Source organism: Eretmochelys imbricata, chromosome 16 (assembly GCF_965152235.1).
Source record: "Eretmochelys imbricata isolate rEreImb1 chromosome 16, rEreImb1.hap1, whole genome shotgun sequence".
Taxonomy (NCBI): domain Eukaryota; kingdom Metazoa; phylum Chordata; order Testudines; family Cheloniidae; genus Eretmochelys; species Eretmochelys imbricata.
Genome location: NC_135587.1, coordinates 856,116 through 874,900, shown reverse-complemented (window position 1 = coordinate 874,900; position 18,785 = coordinate 856,116). Strand labels below are relative to the sequence as shown.

Sequence of the window (18,785 nt, the reverse complement as noted above, 5' to 3'; positions counted from 1 at the left end):
CCTCCATTGATTGTGTAGCGGAGCTTCAAAGCAGAGCAGGCTTAGTGTTGAGCTACATTTCCTTTGAAGCTTGATCAACTGAGCAGAGCAGTGTGGGACTAACAGCATTTAAGAGGCTTGTATAATTTCGTAACCTTTAATAACCTTTACATCTATGCAGTGAACACTAGCATGAGAGAAAGGGGTTAAATCAAAGCAATCTCTACCTAGGGGAGCTTCCCTAGAACTGTGGAGAAGCAAAGAGTAATAATTACTATGAAGACCACCCGTGGATCATGCTTTGTGGATCCAAATGAGATATTATGGTGATAGGCACTTACATGCTGGGGTTACAGGTGCTACAGACAAATTGTAGAGGAGTTAAAAATAATAATTAATCTTCTATTTCCGGGTGAAATATGGAGGTCCAATGAATTCTGCCCCTTCCTATGCATCACATTGCATAACTGAAAAGGTGCATTTCTCCCTGCAATTCCTAGACCTCTGATGCAGCGGGTATTGGCCTCAGCTGGAAGCAGGGTGATGCACTAGATATAGCAATTTCTGTGTTCCCATGAGATAGTTCTGTTTTGGATTCTACTGCTATTTGATTGCATTCAAAGAAGAATTTGTAGTTGAACTGATAAAGAAAGAAAACTGGCATAGAACACACAATAACTCACTCTGTCAAGGATTTGGCATAGCATTCAAGGGAAACCAACTATGATTTACGTCAATACAGAACAGATAATTTCCTATTGATTGACTGCCAGATCCTTGATAAAATAATGAGTTAGGCTCAATGCCAGTCATTCCTGGGCAGTGGCAGGCCGATGTTTCTATTACGCATGCCCTTGACAAGGGTTCTCTCAAAATTTGCAAGTAATTTGAGTTTATAAATTCTCTTTTCAAATACAAACTCAAGTAAACTAAAGTAGAGATTACTTGTACTTGAATTTAATTTTTGTTTTAATATGTGCACTCGTATAAGCGTTTGTGTCCAGTTCTGATAGTGAACATGCACATCAGAGTTTTTATGTTTGTTTTTGAACCAAGTGATTCTGCTTGGTAGGGTTTCCTCAGAGGAGATAGGGGAACATCCCATATTCATTTTAGTTTTCAAAGGAACTTAACTCATGGGGTCAGATTCTGAGAGTCTAGCAGTAAGTGGCACATCTGACTTTGTTCCCAAATCCTTCGTCCCAGTAGCTGGGCTGGATGCTAGCTAGCTCCATGGCAGACTGGGCAGGGCCGGCTCTAAAGTTTTTGCCGCCGCAAGCAGTGAAAAAAACTGCTGCCACAGATGGCAAAGGGGAGAAGCTGCCGCCAAATTGCCACTGCAGACGGTGGGACTGAGGAGCTGCTGCCGAAGAGCCGCCGCGGCGGAAACTCTGCCGCCCCTTTCTAACTGCCGCCCCAAGCACCAGCTTGGAACACTGGTGCCTGGAGCTGGCCCTGAGACTGGGGCAAAAGAGTTTTCCATACTCAGGCTATGAAGTAGCTGCTGGACCTTTCTATTATTGCAGCTCTGAAAATGCACTAGCCACAATGGTCCAAAAACACTTCATTCCTCTGAGGGTGGCTGTGAAGAACATGGACATTATATATACAAAACATTCAAAAAATTAGTATCTCTGTCTAGCTCTGTGAGTTTGTTGATAATCCTGCAGGAACCACACACAACACTAGTAGATAGAATTCAATTTCCTGGTGTTCAGAGGGCCCATACCAGCAATCCATTCTGTGAACAGCACCTCCAGTACCCTCTGGAGACGTGCGTAAGTGAATTTGGTGCCCTGCTCAAAACCCCAGGAGATCTTTAGTCAGAAACATGAAGCAAAGAGACTTTAGAATGGTTAAAAAGACAACCTGAGACTTAAGAGGGGAGAGATGCTGTCTGGGATGTCCAAGGAGCAGTAGTTACAGGGGAACGCATCTCACCCAGCCCAGTGACGGAGTTAAGTGGAACCTACTTAAACCATCAAGGAAGGGCTAAGTTAGGTAAAGCGAAATGCATATAGGCTTTTTGTGATTTTTAAACCCTGTTCTCTCATTGCTATGTACCTTTGGATTAATGAACAAATGTGTTTGTTTGGAAGAAGCTTGAATCAGACACTGATGACAAGCTCCCAAAGGGATAGTTATTGAAGGTTCAAAATACAGCTGGATGTGTGGAATTATCATGGTTGGGAAACAAGGGGACTGCAGTAAGAAACCCAGTCTAATAGCAGAGTGAACTGCAGAATTCTACCCTGAGAAAAAGACAGGCCTAGATCTGTCACTTGAAGGGGTGTACTCAAGAGATACTGCAAAGGCATCTAAAGCATAGCTCGCCCTCTGAGTGTGACAGTGGGGAACAGAAGGATCCACATAAAAGAGGATCCTCAGGCACACCCTTAGCCCACTGCTTCTTTTCCCTTTTAGCACACATAGGGAGCTACTGCTGAGCAGAGCTAAGGTCTGCACACACCCGGCATGGCTCTCCATATCCTATCCCCTATTCAACAGGGCTGATTGATTCTGTTCCCAGGTGTCCCTTCTGCATCCATGGAGGAAAGGGCAGGATTTGACCCTCTAGGGATTATGCTGTTGACTTCAGTGGGAGCAGGACTCAATCCTAGAGCATCATTAATGGTTGCCTGAATTTCACACGCCAGCAACATAACTGTTTGCAAAACTGCCTGCTCTATACATAAGCTGGTGAAGCACGAACCTGCAAAACCCACATAAAAATCATAGCCAGGACCACTACTTCATTGCCACATAAAACCATGCTGAGAGGCCAGAAAGAACAGGAAATGTACTCTAATTCACTCACTCCTGCACAGAGACATCGCCTGTTAGGCTTACAACTCTGGGTGCATATATAAACAATGTACAAAAATACAACTGGCCTGGTTCCCATATCAGAACAGTTCTCCCCCCGCTGCCCCACTATGCCCATAATCCCATTTATGAGAAGCCTGGGATATGAGATAAGCTTTGCACCATGCCCCACAGCTCAATGCATTCAGGCTCTGTTGGACTAAGGAATAGATTGAGTCCCTTCACTGATGGTCCCGCCAATGAAAATTCTCTTTCATCAGCACCCCAGTGCTAAACCTGTGGTGTTGTTATCTCAAAGGCCTCAGCAGATCTCACCTATGGTTGTGTCACACAGAATGAGAGGTAGTCTCAATGCACCAATATTAAAACCATCAGAGATATATAGGTTAAACCCAACAGCTTCCAGCAGATAACCATGAGCATTATTACAAATGCACTTGCTATGGGAGATACCACTAAGGCTCATGCACAGACAATCCAGGAAGTTTTTGGAAAGTGTAGGGGACAATTTCCTGGTGCAAGTGCTGGAGGAACCAATTAGGGGCACAGCTCTTCTTGATCTTATGCTCACAAACCAGGAAAAATTAGTAGGGGAAGCACAAGTGGATGGGAACCTGGGAGGCAGTGACCATGAGATGGTTGAGTTCAGGATCCTGACGCAAGGAAGAAAGGAGAGCAGCAGAATACGGACCCTGGACTTCAGAAAAGAAGACTTTGATTCCCTCAGGGAACTGATGGGCAGGATCCCCTGGGAGAATAACATGAAGGGGAAAGGAGTCTAGGAGAGCTGGCTGTATTTTAAAGGATCCTTATTGAGGTTGAAGAACAAACCACCCCGATGTGTAGAAAGAATAGTAAATATGGCAGGTGATCAGCTTGGCTTAACAGTGAAATCCTTGCTGATCTTAAACACAAAAAAAGAAGCTTACAAGAAGTGGAAGATTGGACAAATGACCAGGGAGGAGTATAAAAATATTGCTCGGGCATGCAGGACTGAAATCAGGAAGGCTAAATCACACTTGGAGTTGCAGCTAGCAAGACATGTTAAGAGTAACAAGAAGGGTTTCTTCAGGTATGTTAGCAACAAGAAAAAGATCAAGGAAAGTGTGGGCCCCTTACTGAATGAGGAAGGCAACCTAGTGACAGAGGATGTGGAAAAAGCTAATGTACTCAATGCCTTTTTTCCCTCTGTCTTCACGAAGAAGGTCAGCAGCCAGATTACTGCACTGGGCAGCACAGCATGGAGAGGAGGTGACAAGCCCTCTGTGGAGAAAGAAGAGGTTCAGGACTATTTAGAAAAGCTGGACGAGCACAAGTCCATGGGGCCGGATGCACTGCATCTGAGGGTACTAAAGGAGTTGGCGGATGTGATTGCAGAGAATTGGCCATTATCTTTAAAAACTCATGGTGATTGTGGGAGGTCCCAGATAACTGGAAAAAGGCCAATGTAGTGCCCATCTTTAAAAAAGGGAAGAAGGAGGATCTGGGGAATCACAGGCCAGTCAGCCTCACCTCAGTCCCTGGAAAAATCATGGAGCAGGTCCTCAAGGAATCAATTCTGAAGCACTTAGAGGAGAGGAAAGTGATCAGGAACAGTCAGCATGGATTCACCAAGGGCAAGTCATGCCTGACTAATCTAATTGCCTTCTATGACGAGATAACTGGTTCTGTGGATGAGGGGACAGCAGGGAACGTGTTATTCCTTGACTTTAACAAAGCTTTTGATACGGTCTTCCCAGTATTCTTGCCAGCAAGTTAAAGAAGTATGGGTTGGATGAATGGACTGTAAGGTGGATAGAAAGCTGGCTAGACTGTTTGGCTCAATGGGTAGTGATCAATGGCTCCATGTCTAGCTGGTAGCCGGTATCAAGCGGAGTGCCCCAAGGGTCATTCCTGGGGCTGGTTTTGTTCAATATCTTCATTAATGATCTGGAGAATGGCATGGTTGTACCCTCAGCAAGTTTGCAAATGACACCAAACTGGGAGGAATGAAAGATATTCTAGAGGGTAGGGATTGGATACAGAGGGACCTAGACAAATTAGAGGATTGGGCCAAAAGAAATCTGATGAGAATCAACAAGGACAAGTGCAGAATCCTGCACTTAGGACGGAAGAATCCCATGCACTGCTACAGACTAGGGACCAAGTGGCTAGGCAGCAGTTCTGCAGAAAAGGATCTAGGGGTTACAGTGGATGAGATGCTGGATAAGAGTCAACAGTGTGCCCTTGTTGCCAGGAAGGCTAACGGCATTTTGGTCTGTATAAGTGGGAGCATTGCCAGCAGATTGAGGGACGTGATCATTCCCCTCTATTTGGCATTGCTGCGGCCTCATCTGGAGTATTGTGTCCAGTTTTGGGCCCTACACTAAAAGAATGTGGAAAAATTGGAAAGAGTCCAGCAGAGGACAACAAAAATGATTAGGGGGCTGGAGCACATGACTTATGAGGCGAGGCTGAGGGAACTGGGATTATTTAGTCTGTGGAAGAGAAGAATGAGGGGGGATTTGACAGGTACTTTCAACTACCTGAAAGGGGGTTCCAAAGAGGATGGATCTAGACTGTTCTCAGTGGTAGCAGATGACAGAACAAGGAGTAATGGTCTCAAGTTGCAGAGGGGGAGGTTTAGGTTGGATGTTAGGAAAACCTTTTTCACTAGGAGCGTGGTGAAGCACTGGAATGGGTTACCTAGGGAGGTGGTAGAATCTCCTTCCTGAGAGGTTTTTAAGGTCAGGCTTGACAAAGCCCTGGCTGGGATGATTTAGTTGGGGATTGGTCCTGCTTTGAGCAGGGGGTTGGACTAGATGACCTCCTGAGGTCCCTTCCAACCCTGATAGTCTATGATTCCAGAAGCAAAACCAACTGGAGTTTTGCAGCAGTCTTCCAGTGCAGCTGCACACAGAGAGAATTGGAATAATCCAATTTGAACATAATGGGCTGCAAACTCTACTTAGGGCTGGCATCTTTTCACCACTCAGAAGTTACAAAGAGGCTGGAAAATGACTCTGTTGGAGGGGAATTGCCTGTAAGTGAAAATATGTTGGATCCAGGTCCTGCACCTGCTGGTTCATTAGAAAGGGCCATGTCAAAGCAATCCTGCACTGGTATGGGGTCCATTAAGGATGGTGCATCAGTGGTGCAACTAAGAGCTGCCTAGAAGTGGCTCCAACTCTTGTTGGGGCTACAGATGGCCTTGAGATTCAGAGAGCTTGAGCCATCTCCTTGGTACCTCCTCCTTCTTCCAGCTTCAGGAGAGAATCCAGCTCAATTACCTCAACTGATGTAGCATATATAGAATACTTCTGAAAACTGCCATTAAAAAGACATGGACATATGTCTGTGTGGTGGTCTTTTTGAGTGTTGCTGTTTTCTGAAGCTCCCTCAGTCTCCTATAAGCTATCAGTTGGCCTCTGTGGCCTCAGGCTTCTAGCTGGCTCACACTGTCCAACCCCTTCTAGGGTACAACAAACTCCAATAGAAAGAGTTCCTTGCCCTTCAGGATTAATTATAACAAAAATGGCTTCTTACCCATCTGCGACTTAACTCCCTTTGTGGAATTAACTCAGCAGGGTTTCTTCCACACTCCTACTCTCATTGGTGACCAGAAACAGATCCAGGCTTGGCCCAGCCCAGTTCCTTTAGCTGTGGCATAGGGAACATCCCACCTTGCTCCATTGGCTCCAGCCAGGAACCATATTGCTAAACCCAGGCAGCTCCTTTTATTTTGGCCTGCTGAGCCTTGATTGATTGTAACTAGTCCCCAGCCTTTCTAGCTGCTGGAGGACCAGCTCTCAATGGTTCCTAAAATGGCTGCTCTCTGGTTGTCTCTTTAGGCAAGGCTGGAGGTTTAACACTTGCTGCTCTTTTCCTCTCAGAGAACTGCTCCGGAGGCTGGGTGCAGCAGAGCAGAGGACCCTCCAGAAGGGAGCCACAAAGGCCTGGTACATCCTGCCCACAGTCTGTTTTGCTTTTTAACATTTTAAATAATTCATAGAGAAGTATTACGTTTTTAATAGTAATGTATGGTTAGTGACATGACAGTCTCTCACACTGTATTCAAGCACATTTCTCTGGTGCATTGTGACTGCTAAAGTGGTCTAGTTTGAAAGCAAAGTAGTTTGGGAAGCGGCCAATTTTCTCCCATAGCAATAGCGTGAACATCTAGCTTATTTCCCCATTGCCAATTCATAGAGGAAGAATTTCTTTCACTAAATGCATGAATGGTCAGCTCATTACAAAGTAGTTATTCCATAATTTTGTTCAGGCTGACAGCAAAATCCATTTGAGGGATCCAAGTTATGGCATCAGAGTATGAAAGCATCTGTACCTCCATGAAACTGTTTGATTGGACTGGCAATGAGACTATTTGAAAATCAAGCTACTGTTTTTCTATGCTTTTTTAAAAGATATATTTCTAGTACATTTTAATACTGTCTGGATGTAACCATTCACAGGTCCTCCTGCACTAGATCCACAGCATAGTCTTTTATTTGGACAGGAAATTGTCCATTAGTCCATGACCTTCCTTTTTCTTACAATGTGTTGTAAATTTAAGGGAAGCTCAGATGAAGTGAGGTTGGTGTTCAGACTGGCGGTTTTCTTAAAAGCATTGAATAAATCAATATGATAAATCACTCTCCTAGTCATCAAGTTTTAGGTTAGGCATGCATTGGACAGTTAAAGTGCTAAAAAAAGAATTCCATTGTTGTTTTGTTTTCCAGTATCACCTAGTCCACAGATAAAGAAGCTGTTTCATTCTCTGTTGCTGATAAGCAGACATTTTGTAAGCTAATCTCTTGATAAAAAAGAGAGGTTTTGTGTATCCATGGAAAAGTGTTCCATGTTTCTCTGTACTGCTTTGTTAATTTTAGAACTTGCTTTATCATAATGTGGATCCTTTGCTGTGATGCACATTATCATACTTGTTTACTTCACCCTAATGTGAATTAATGGGGACATAGTTCCATATCAGTTCTTGTCTTGCTGGGTCTAAGAGAAATGTATTAGAGTAATAAAAGGATGAATTATCAGATTGTAATTTGAGCTTGTTTTGTTTTACTCATGTAACTCGTGTAACCCACTGGTGACTGTGTACTGTATCACAGTTGCCCTTGTGTGCCCAATCAGAAGATAGAAGTCTGTAACAGAAATCTGGCTCTTTAGCTCAAGCTGTAGTTGCTCATGCTTTTAGCTCACAGTAGTTCTCAAAGTATTTACCATTGTGGGCCACATATGCAACTCTCTCTGTGTTAGGTGGGCTGCATCCACACTATATATTACCTGTATGGCCCTGAGGATATCACATGGGCTGCAGCCATGTGTTGATTGGGCTGCAAGCAGCTGGCAGCCCGAGAACCACCTCTAGAGGCTCCTGATTCAATTCCTAGTGTGTTGGCCAAGTTGCCAGGCATCACACTTGTACTCCTTAGTTGCTTGAGGACATACATACAGGGCAGTCCATGTACTCCCCAAACAAACTTGTGAATGGGGTGTATTCTGAAGCTTTAAATAAACTGATAAGGTCGAGAAGGAAAAGACTTAATGCAGCAGTTCTCATTTACTCCATCTCACTGTTGTTTCAGGATTGTTCCCTATTGTACATTTGCAAGAAGAAAGCCAAGGAAAGTGTGGGCCCCTTACTGAATCAGAGAGGCAACCTAGTGACAGAGGATGTGGAAAAAGCTAATGTACTCAATGCTTTTTTTGCCTCTGTTTTCACTAACAAGGTCAGCTCCCAGACTGCTGCGCTGGGCATCACAAAATGGGGAAGAGATGGCCAGCCCTCTGTGGAGATAGAGGTGGTTAGGGACTATTTAGAAAAGCTGGACGTGCACAAGTCCATGGGGCCAGACGAGTTGCATCCGAGAGTGCTGAAGGAATTGGCGGCTGTGATTGCAGAGCCATTGGCCATTATCTTTGAAAACTCGTGGCGAACCGGGGAAGTCCCGGATGACTGGAAAAAGGCTAATGTAGTGCCAATCTTTAAAAAAGGGAAGAAGGAGGATCCTGGGAACTACAGGCCAGTCAGCCTCACCTCAGTCCCTGGAAAAATCATGGAGCAGGTCCTCAAAGAATCAATCCTGATGCACTTGCATGAGAGGAAAGTGATCAGGAACAGCCAGCATGGATTCACCAAGGGAAGGTCATGCCTGACTAATCTAATCGCCTTTTATGATGAGATTACTGGTTCTGTGGATGAAGGGAAAGCAGTGGATGTATTGTTTCTTGACTTTAGCAAAGCTTTTGACACGGTCTCCCACAGTATTCTTGTCAGCAAGTTAAGGAATTATGGGCTGGATGAATGCACTATAAGGTGGGTAGAAAGCTGGCTAGATTGTCGGGCTCAACGGGTACTGATCAATGGCTCCATGTCTAGTTGGCAGCCGGTATCAAGTGGAGTGCCCCAAGGGTCGGTCCTGGGGCTGGTTTTGTTCAATATCTTCATAAATGATCTGGAGGATGGTGTGGATTGCACTCTCAGCAAATTTGCGGATGATACTAAACTGGGAGGAGTGGTAGATACGCTGGAGGGGAGGGATAGGATACAGAAGGACCTAGACAAATTAGAGGATTGGGCCAAAAGAAATCTGATGAGGTTCAATAAGGATAAGTGCAGGGTCCTGCACTTAGGATGGAAGAATCCAATGCACCGCTACAGCCTAGGGACCGAATGGCTAGGCAGCAGTTCTGCGGAAAAGGACCTAGGGGTGACAGTGGACGAGAAGCTGGATATGAGTCAGCAGTGTGCCCTTGTTGCCAAGAAGGCCAATGGCATTTTGGGATGTATAAGTAGGGGCATAGCGAGCAGATCGGGGGACGTGATCGTTCCCCTCTATTTGACATTGGTGAGGCCTCATCTGGAGTACTGTGTCCAGTTTTGGGCCCCACACTACAAGAAGGATGTGGATAAATTGGAGAGAGTCCAGCGAAGGGCAACAAAAATGATTAGGGGTCTAGAACACATGACTTATGAGGAGAGGCTGAGGGAGCTGGGATTGTTTAGCCTGCAGAAGAGAAGAATGAGGGGGGATTTGATAGCTGCTTTCAACTACCTGAAAGGGGGTTCCAAAGAGGATGGCTCTAGACTGTTCTCAATGGTAGCAGATGACAGAACGAGGAGTAATGGTCTCAAGTTGCAGTGGGGGAGGTTTAGGTTGGATATTAGGAAAAACTTTTTCACTAAGAGGGTGGTGAAACACTGGAATGCGTTACCTAGGGAGGTGGTAGAATCTCCTTCCTGAGAGGTTTTTAAGGTCAGGCTTGACAAAGCCCTGGCTGGGATGATTTAACTGGGAATTGGTCCTGCTTCAAGCAGGGGGTTGGACTAGATGACCTTCAGGGGTCCCTTCCAACCCTGATATTCTATGATTCTATGATTCTATGATTTGCTTACATTTTGGCTGGTTTATTTTTAAATGTTCCAAGACTTTCACCTCATCCTTTAGGCTGGTATCCCACCATCAGCAAGTTTTTCCTGATATTCTGCCTTAATTTTTCTTTGTCAACATCTTCCCCATTATGAACTCCTATAAAATCGAATAGAAAATTTTTACCTCTCTCCAGGTTTGTTTGAATCATCCTATGAAATTTAATATAATTTAATAGAAATTTAATAGCTATGAAATGCTACAGGATGGTTAAATAAATTCTAGATAGATCTTTTTATTAACTTAATTTCTCACCCTCCTGGGGATCATATTGGGTGTTACCCAGAGATATCTGTCATGAGTCGGAACATGTGGGGCTACAGGGCTTAGAACTACTTGTGTTATACCCTCATGTTATTCACTGTTTGATATTGTTTAGTGTAACCCCTTTAATTGAAGTACCCTGCATCCTAACTAACCTGTATCTTTTGCTGTGTCTCAGCCAGATTGGGAATAAAGGTGCCTTAAAATTTGTGATCCCTGATTGTGAGCGTCATTTTTGGGTCAGTCCATTGAGTGTTAGATGGATATGACTGACACATGGCTCTAACCATTGGAATACCTACAGCAAGGGTCTTCAGGCTTGTAGCATGGTTGCTACAACTGCCCGCATTACTAAATGTCCATCCAATGGTGTTTACATGGGGTAAGGTTCAGGCTTGTCCAAGGTGAGAGGGACGTCTGTTACAATACCCTAAAGGGAAGCCTGATTTAACATGAATGGACTTGATCAAAGTGCAGTGGAGAAAAAGTGAGTAGAGCCCTGCAAATCTGCGGGTATCCGCTTTTTATCCATGGACCATTTCTGCGGATACACTATAAGGTGGGTAGAAAGCTGGCTAGATTGTCGGGCTCAACGGGTAGTGATCAATGGCTCCATGTCTAGTTGGCAGCCGGTATCAAGTGGAGTGCCCCAAGGGTCGGTCCTGGGGCTGGTTTTGTTCAATATCTTCATAAATGATCTGGAGGATGGTGTGGATTGCACTCTCAGCAAATTTGCGGATGATACTAAACTGGGAGGAGTGGTAGATACGCTGGAGGGCAGGGATAGGATACAGAAGGACCTAGAGAAATTGGAGGATTGGGCCAAAAGAAATCTGATGAGGTTCAATAAGGATAAGTGCAGGGTCCTGCACTTAGGATAGATGAATCCAATGCACCGCTACAGCCTAGGGACCGAATGGCTAGGCAGCAGTTCTGCAGAAAAGGACCTAGGGGTGACAGTGGACGAGAAGCTGGATATGAGTCAGCAGTGTGCCCTTGTTGCCAAGAAGGCCAATGGCATTTTGGGATGTATAAGTAGGGGCATAGCGAGCAGATCGAGGGACGTGATCGTTCCCCTCTATTTGACATTGGTGAGGCCTCATCTGGAGTACTGTGTCCAGTTTTGGGCCCCACACTACAAGAAGGATGTGGATAAATTGGAGAGAGTCCAGCGAGGGACGTGATCGTTCCCCTCTATTCGACATTGGTGAGGCCTCATCTGGAGTACTGTGTCCAGTTTTGGGCCCCACACTACAAGAAGGATGTGGATAAATTGGAGAGAGTCCAGCGAAGGGCAACAAAAATGATTAGGGGTCTAGAACACATGACTTATGAGGAGAGGCTGAGGGAGCTGGGATTGTTTAGCCTGCAGAAGAGAAGAATGAGGGGGGATTTGATAGCTGCTTTCAACTACCTGAAAGGGGGTTCCAAAGAGGATGGCTCTAGACTGTTCTCAACGGTAGCAGATGACAGAACGAGGAGTAATGGTTTCAAGTTGCAGTGGGGGAGGTTTAGATTGGATATTAGGAAAAACTTTTTCACTAAGAGGGTGGTGAAACACTGGAATGCATTACCTAGGGAGGTGGTGGAATCTCCTTCCTTAGAGGTTTTTAAGGTCAGGCTTGACAAAGCCCTGGCTGGGATGATTTAACTGGGAATTGGTCCTGCTTCGAGCAGGGGGTTGGACTAGATGACCTTCAGGGGTCCCTTCCAACCCTGATATTCTATGATTCTATGATTCTATGATACGAGCATGGATGCAGTACAAATTTTGTATCCGTGCAGGGCTTTGACGGTAAGAGCAGACGGGCAGCTGTGAGCTGCCCTGGGCGGTGCCTGGGGGGCCGGGACAGGGGCCAGTGACTGCTCGGGCCCCACACCCAGGGCAGGTAGAGGGTCTGCCACAGCTCCACACAGCTGTCCGCCTGGCTCTTACCATGGCCGGGCCGGAACCGGGTCAGGGAGAGCAGCGCTGGCAGCTGAGGGGAGCCTGGGTCCCTCCACCTGCCCTGGGTGTGGGGCTGGGACACTGGGCAGGGGGCTGCTCAGGATCCACTGTGGCTCCCCACAACTGCCAGGGCGTCTCTCCTTAACTGGGCTCCAGAGGGGAGCGTGTGCCCCGGCGCCTGAGTCCAGCCCCCAGTGTACAGCCCTGAAAATCCCCAGATATCCGCAGATAATTTTTGCAGATCGCGGCTCGGAGGCGGATACACATTTGTGTACCCGCCCAGGGCTCTAAAAGTGAGTAAACTGCTCTTTGCTATAGTACTAGATAGTCACCCACTTGTGCATGTTGATTGCTAATGTTCATCAGGTAGCCTCATGATACAAACAGATAACACAGAGAATTTGGTGTCAGAATTTCATGAGGCTTTTAAGGAAATGGGATGTTCTCCAGGGACCAAAAATAAAGCTGGACTGTAATGCCCAGGCAGTGGTGCCATGCTGCCAGAAAAGTAACTGGAACTAGACAGGTGAAAACAGAAATGATCCAGAAAGTGGAAGAACCTGCCAAGTGAATCTTGTTGCCTATGACTGTAAAGACAAAATAATAATAATAAAAGAATGGCGACTTTACCTGTGCTTAAGTCCCAAAGAACTGAATGAACAGATTTTCAGGGAACATTATCATTTACCTACAAGACACGAGCGATGTCAGAGGCATAAAGTATTTCAACAGATTGGCTGGTTCTGCTGCATTTTGGCCGTGCATGTTTAACATGTTTTTTTGGGGGATGCTGCTTCATACAAAGCCTTATGGCATGTGGCAGAATAGGTACGTAAGTGGACATGCCATACTCTCCATTCTCATGGCTGATGACAGGGAAGAAAATGGGGGAGGGGGAAACACTGAGGAAAAGTTGGAGCTTCTAATGAAGAGGGGAGTGGAGTAAATGTCATCACTGTTTGGATCAGTTCAAACCACAGTTGCCAACTTTCATGTAGTAAATAAGCACCCCAACTTTCACAATAAGCCAAAAATCAAGCTAATTCCATTTTAAAACAAGGTCAAAACAAGCCATTTTTAAAGAACCCCAACTCTCTATGTGATTAGATCCCCCGAGCATGCAGTCTGGGACTGTGGTGGGCCCGCTGTCCACGACTCTCTTCCCCTCCTTGCCGCTGATTGCCAGGAGCTGATAAAAAAAAAAAAAAAAAGTACAACAAGCTACAAGCTAAAACCTAGCCAACAAGCAACTCACAAGCCAATTAAGCCAAAAACAAGCCCAATTTCTGTGTTTTTTTTCCAGGGGTTTGGCATGTTTGGTTCAAACATTGCTTCACACATTCATCTTTGTTCACCACTTCTGCACGTGAAGGTTTTCATAAGACAATACCATAGTTCTTCTAAGAGAAACAGCCGCTGTCTCCCAAGACAATACAGCAGTATTTTTCAATTTGTACTATATAGGCCCAAATTCTGCTCTCACTTACACTGGTGTAAATTTGGATAGCGATCAATGAGTTATTTTGGATTCACTCCCATATAATGGGGAGCAGAATTTGATTTGATGTGTTACTTTGGGGAATGACTAAGAGGAAGCATGATTTTGAAGTGTTTGTGCAAAAGGGCTTCAACTAAACAGGAAAAATGTTTGTTTGAAAAACAGGAGTGGAAACAACAGGAGACAGGCCCCCCCCCATCCCGGGAAAGGGGGACACAGCCCCCCCCAGCCCAGAAAAAGGGGGGAAGGGGGAAACAGGGCCCCCCCAGCCCGAGAAAGGGGGTGAAGGGGGAAACAGGGCCCCCCAGCCCGGGAAAGGGGGGGAAGGGAGACACAGGGCCCCCCTACCCAGCCCGGGAAAGGGGGGAAAGGGAGACATAGGGCCCCCCCCAGCCTCAAAAAGGGGGGGAAGGGAGAGGGGGGACTCAGGGCCTCCCCCAGCCCGGGAAAGGGGGGGAAGGGAGACATAGCCCCCCCCAGCCTCGAAAAGGGGGAGAAGGGAGAGGGGGGACACAGGGCCTCCCCCAGCACGGGAAAGAGGGGGAAGGGGGAGATAGGGCCCCCCCATCCCAGGAAATTGGGACACAGGGCCCCTTCCAGCTGGGAAAGGGGGAGAAGGGGGACACAGGGCCCCCCCAGCCCGAGAAAGCGGGGGAAGGGGGACACAGGGCCCCCCCAGCCTCGAAAAGGGGGGGAAGGGAGAAGGGGGACACAGGGCCTCCCCCAGCCTCGAAAAGGGGGGAAGGGAGAGGGGGGACACAGGGTCTCCCCCAGCCCGGGAAAGGGGGGGAAGGGAGAGGGGGGACACAGGGCCTCCCCCAGCATGGGAAAGAGGGGGAAGGGAGAGGGGAGAACAGGGCCCCCCCCAGCCCGGGAAAGGGGGCAAGTGGGAACAAGGCCCCCCCCCAGCCCAGGAAATTGGGACACAGGGCCCCTCCCAGCCAGGAAAGGGGGGGAAGGGGGACATAGAGCCCACCCCAGCCTCGAAAAGGGGGGGAAGGGAGAGGGGGGACACAGGGCCTCCCCCAGCCCAGGAAAGGGGGAAAGGGAGGGGAGACACAGCCCCCCCCACCTCGGGAAAGGGGGGGAAGGGAAAGGGGAGACACAGGGCTCCCCCCAGTCTGGGAAAGGGGGGGAAGGGAGATGAGGGACAGAGGGACCCCCAGCCCGGGAAAGGGGGGTAGGGGGACAGAGGGCCTCCCCAGCCTGCGAAAGGAGGGGAAGGGGGACACAGCCCCCCGCCCCAGCCCAGGAAAGGGGGGCAGGTAAAGGGGAGACAGAGGGCCCCCACATCCCGGGAGAGGGGGGGAAGGGGCACACAGGTTCTCCCCCCAGCCCGGGAAAGGGGGGGAAGGGAAAGGGGGGACAGAGGGCCCCCCCAGCCCGTGAAAGGGGGAAAGGGAGAGGGAGGACACAGGGCCCCCTCAGCCTGGGAAAGGGTAGGAAGGGAGAGGGGGGACACAGGGTCCCCCCCAGCCCGGGAAAGCGGGGGAAGGGGGACAGAGGGCCCCCTCAGCCTGGGAAAGGGTAGGAAGGGAGAGGGGGGACACAGGGTCCCCCCCAGCCCGGGAAAGCGGGGGAAGGGGGACAGAGGGCCCCCCCCAGCCTGGGAAAGGTGGGAAGGGGGACAGAGGGCCTCCCCCAGCCCGGGAAAGGGAGGGAAGGGGGACACAGGGCCCCCCCAGCCCGGGAAAGGGGGGCAAGGGGTACACAGGGCCCCCCCAGCCGGGGAAAGGGGGAAAGGGAGAGCGGGGACACAGCCCCCCCCAGCCCGGGAAAGGGGGGCAGGTAAAGGGGAGACACAGGGCCCCCCCAGCCCGCGAAAGGGGGGGAAGGGGCACACAGAGCCTCCCCCCAGCCAGGGAAAGGGGGGGAAGGGGAACAGGGGGACCCCCAGCCCAGGAAAGGGTGGAAAGGGGGACAGAGGGCCCCCCCGGCCCGGGAAAAGGGGGGAAGGGAGAGGGTTGACAGAGGGCCCCCCCAGCCCGGGAAAGCGGGGGAAGGGAGAGGGTTGACAGAGGGCCCCCACAGCCTGGGAAAGGGGGGGAAGGAGGAGGGGGGACAGAGGGCCCCTCCCCTCCAGCCCGGGAAAGACTTTTAAAAATCTCTTGACCATGAAATTTACCAAACTGGATGGGTGAATTTGGTAGGGCCGTACCCAGGAGACTAAACAGGGGGGTACTTCACATTACAGATACACAAATGTGGATCCTCAGTTGCACTGTTTCTATCACGGCCGCTTCTTTCTGGCAGATCCATTTGAGCTCCGCGGCACACGTCTCAGACAGAACCTGGCTGCCTTTTATCCACCCGCAGCTGTTCCCATCAGCAGAGCCTGAGAAGCTGCAGAGTGAGAGAGAGTCCGTGTCACTGTGGGTCCCTGTAACAAGGAAAGGCCCAGGGGTGAGTCTTTCCTCCCCCTCCCGCTAATGGGAAGGTGGGCTCTGGTGTTGTCCTTCATCTCTAACTTCACTGCAGAGCGTCAGTCGAGAAGACATCCCAGGCTGTGAGATGAGTTAGGGCAGTGGCTCTCAACCTTTCCAGACCACTGCACCCCTTTCAGGAGTCTGATTTGTCTTGCGTACCCCAAGTTTCTCCTGACTTAAAAACGACTTGCTTAGAAAATCCGACATGAAAATACAAATGTTGCCACAGCCACTATTGCTGAAAAATTGCTGACTCTCATTTGTACCATACAATTATAAAATAAACCCTTTGGAAATAAGTATTGTACTTACATGTCCGTGTGTGGAGTATAGAACAGTATAAACAAGTCAGTGTCTGTCTGAAATTTTCGTTTGCACTGACTTCGCTAGTGCTTTTTATGTAGCCATTTGGAAAACTAGGCCAGTATCTAGATGAGTTGACCTACTCCTCGGAAGAGCTCTGTGTACCCCAGGGATACCTGTACCCCTGCTTGAGAACCACAGAGTTAGGGGGTCTGGAGCAAGGACCATACGAGGCTGAATCCCATGGGGTGGGTGACCTGGTACTTGTTCATTGGAAGCGCCACCTTGATCTCCTGCATCTCAGCTTTCCTTTAAAAATGAAGTCTGATGGGTGAGAGGAAACCTGCACCGTGTGACCTGGGTAACGGGACACCTGCAGGGAGCTGAGGACTTGTCCCGATGAACGGTTAGGGCTGGATTCACAAAGGGACTTAAGAGGTTAATGGCCACTTCAGGCACCTCTGTCTCTTGGAGTGGGAAGTTCCTTGGAGAATTCCACTGGGTGGGAGACTCAGCTGTGAAGGGAGGGGGCAGGCAGGAGCATCTCATCAACCCAAGATAGGAATAACTGAAGTAATGTTCCTTTTGCACAGAGCCTCAGCTCTTTGGAACCTCTGCAAACGCTTTAGCCACGTGTTTAACTCCATCAGCAGGAGTAGCCTTGGATCACAGTGGGAGGGCTCAGGTGCGTACGTGTTTGCAGGATGGGCGCTCAGGGCAGTCCCTGACGCCAGAGCAAAGTGGATGTGAAGTGCCACTGTCTGGATTTGGGAGCCTGCCTGCACACCGAACTCACTAGGCGCTGGGTGCATGACTGCAAGGTGCTGGGCTGGGGAAAATCAGCCCTGGGTGGTTATTTTGAGAAGAAAACCAGAGCCACTTCTGGGGTCTTTCAGCTTCTAATGCCCTTTCCCTTCTGCAGCTGGATTTCAGCGTATGATAAAATCCCTCTCAATGCCAAGTCAGTGCTATAAATCACTGGACTGGGTGCAGGAATCAGTAGGCAATGTTCTCTGGCCTGGGTTATGCCAGGGCTCAGACTAAATTATTGTTCCCAAAACTTTTAAAAGCTGAGCCCCCTCCTCAAGGCAAAGAAACCGATCGTGCCCCTCACCCGCCAGCAATGTGTTAGCGACCCCACCCCCCCATTTTCATGTACTCGTCTTCAAACCCCACTCTTCCCACCATGGCTAGCCCTTCCCCACGCTTCAAGAGACGCTGGAGTACATGATCATAACCTTCCCCTCGAACCTTAAGACCTGAGGGACCCCATCCTGGAGCATCTTAAAAATCCCAGTTCCCAGACTCTGGAACAGGGGCTGCTTTGCCGGGCTCACCTTTCTCCCTCCGTCACGTTGGCCGATGGGGATAATGAGCCTGGAGATCTCATTCCCGCTGCTCTGAGTGGTGACCATCTGCACACGACCCAACTCAGCTCTTACTGTATCCCAGGAATGTCTTCATCTTCTGGGACCCTCATGGCAGCAGTGGGATGATTTAACGGACTCCCTTAGTCATGGGGCCTTTCTCTCTCTTTTGTTTCAGAGCCAGCGTCCTGGAATCATCTCATGGTGCGTGGAGTGGTGGCAGTGGTGGGGGTGCTGGTCTCACTATACGAATGTGGGTTTTGGAAAGGTAGAGGGAAAGCGTTTGCCTACTTGTGACTCGTCTTCAGGAAGCTGCTGACTCATCCCTCCCAGCAGCCTGGAAGTCCGCAGGATTCACAGGAATCTGAGCTCCCCGCAGTGTGTGACAGGGACGGGGACTAGGCCCAGGGAATTAGAAACAGGAATCGAGACCCAGCCCTGGAGAATGGGGAAGGAGACCTGCTAATGGTGGTCAGACGCTTGACCCAGGAACCCAGAGGAAGGGATCCATTAGGTGGGGAATGGCTAGGCGGCAGTTCTGCGGAAAAGGACCTAGGGGTGACAGTGGACGAGAAGCTGGATATGAGTCAGCAGTGTGCCCTTGTTGCCAAGAAGGCCAATGGCATTTTGGGATGTATAAGTAGGGGCATAGCGAGCAGATCGAGGGACGTGATCGTTCCCCTCTATTCGACATTGGTGAGGCCTCATCTGGAGTACTGTGTCTAGTTTTGGGCCCCACACTACAAGAAG

The 18,785-nt window shown here is 48.8% G+C and overlaps 1 pseudogene; it reads right to left on the bottom strand.

The window, feature by feature from the left end:
- The window catches only part of LOC144276083 (zinc finger protein RFP-like), a 349,317-nt pseudogene that overhangs the window by 109,663 nt on the left and 220,869 nt on the right, over positions 1-18,785 (bottom strand).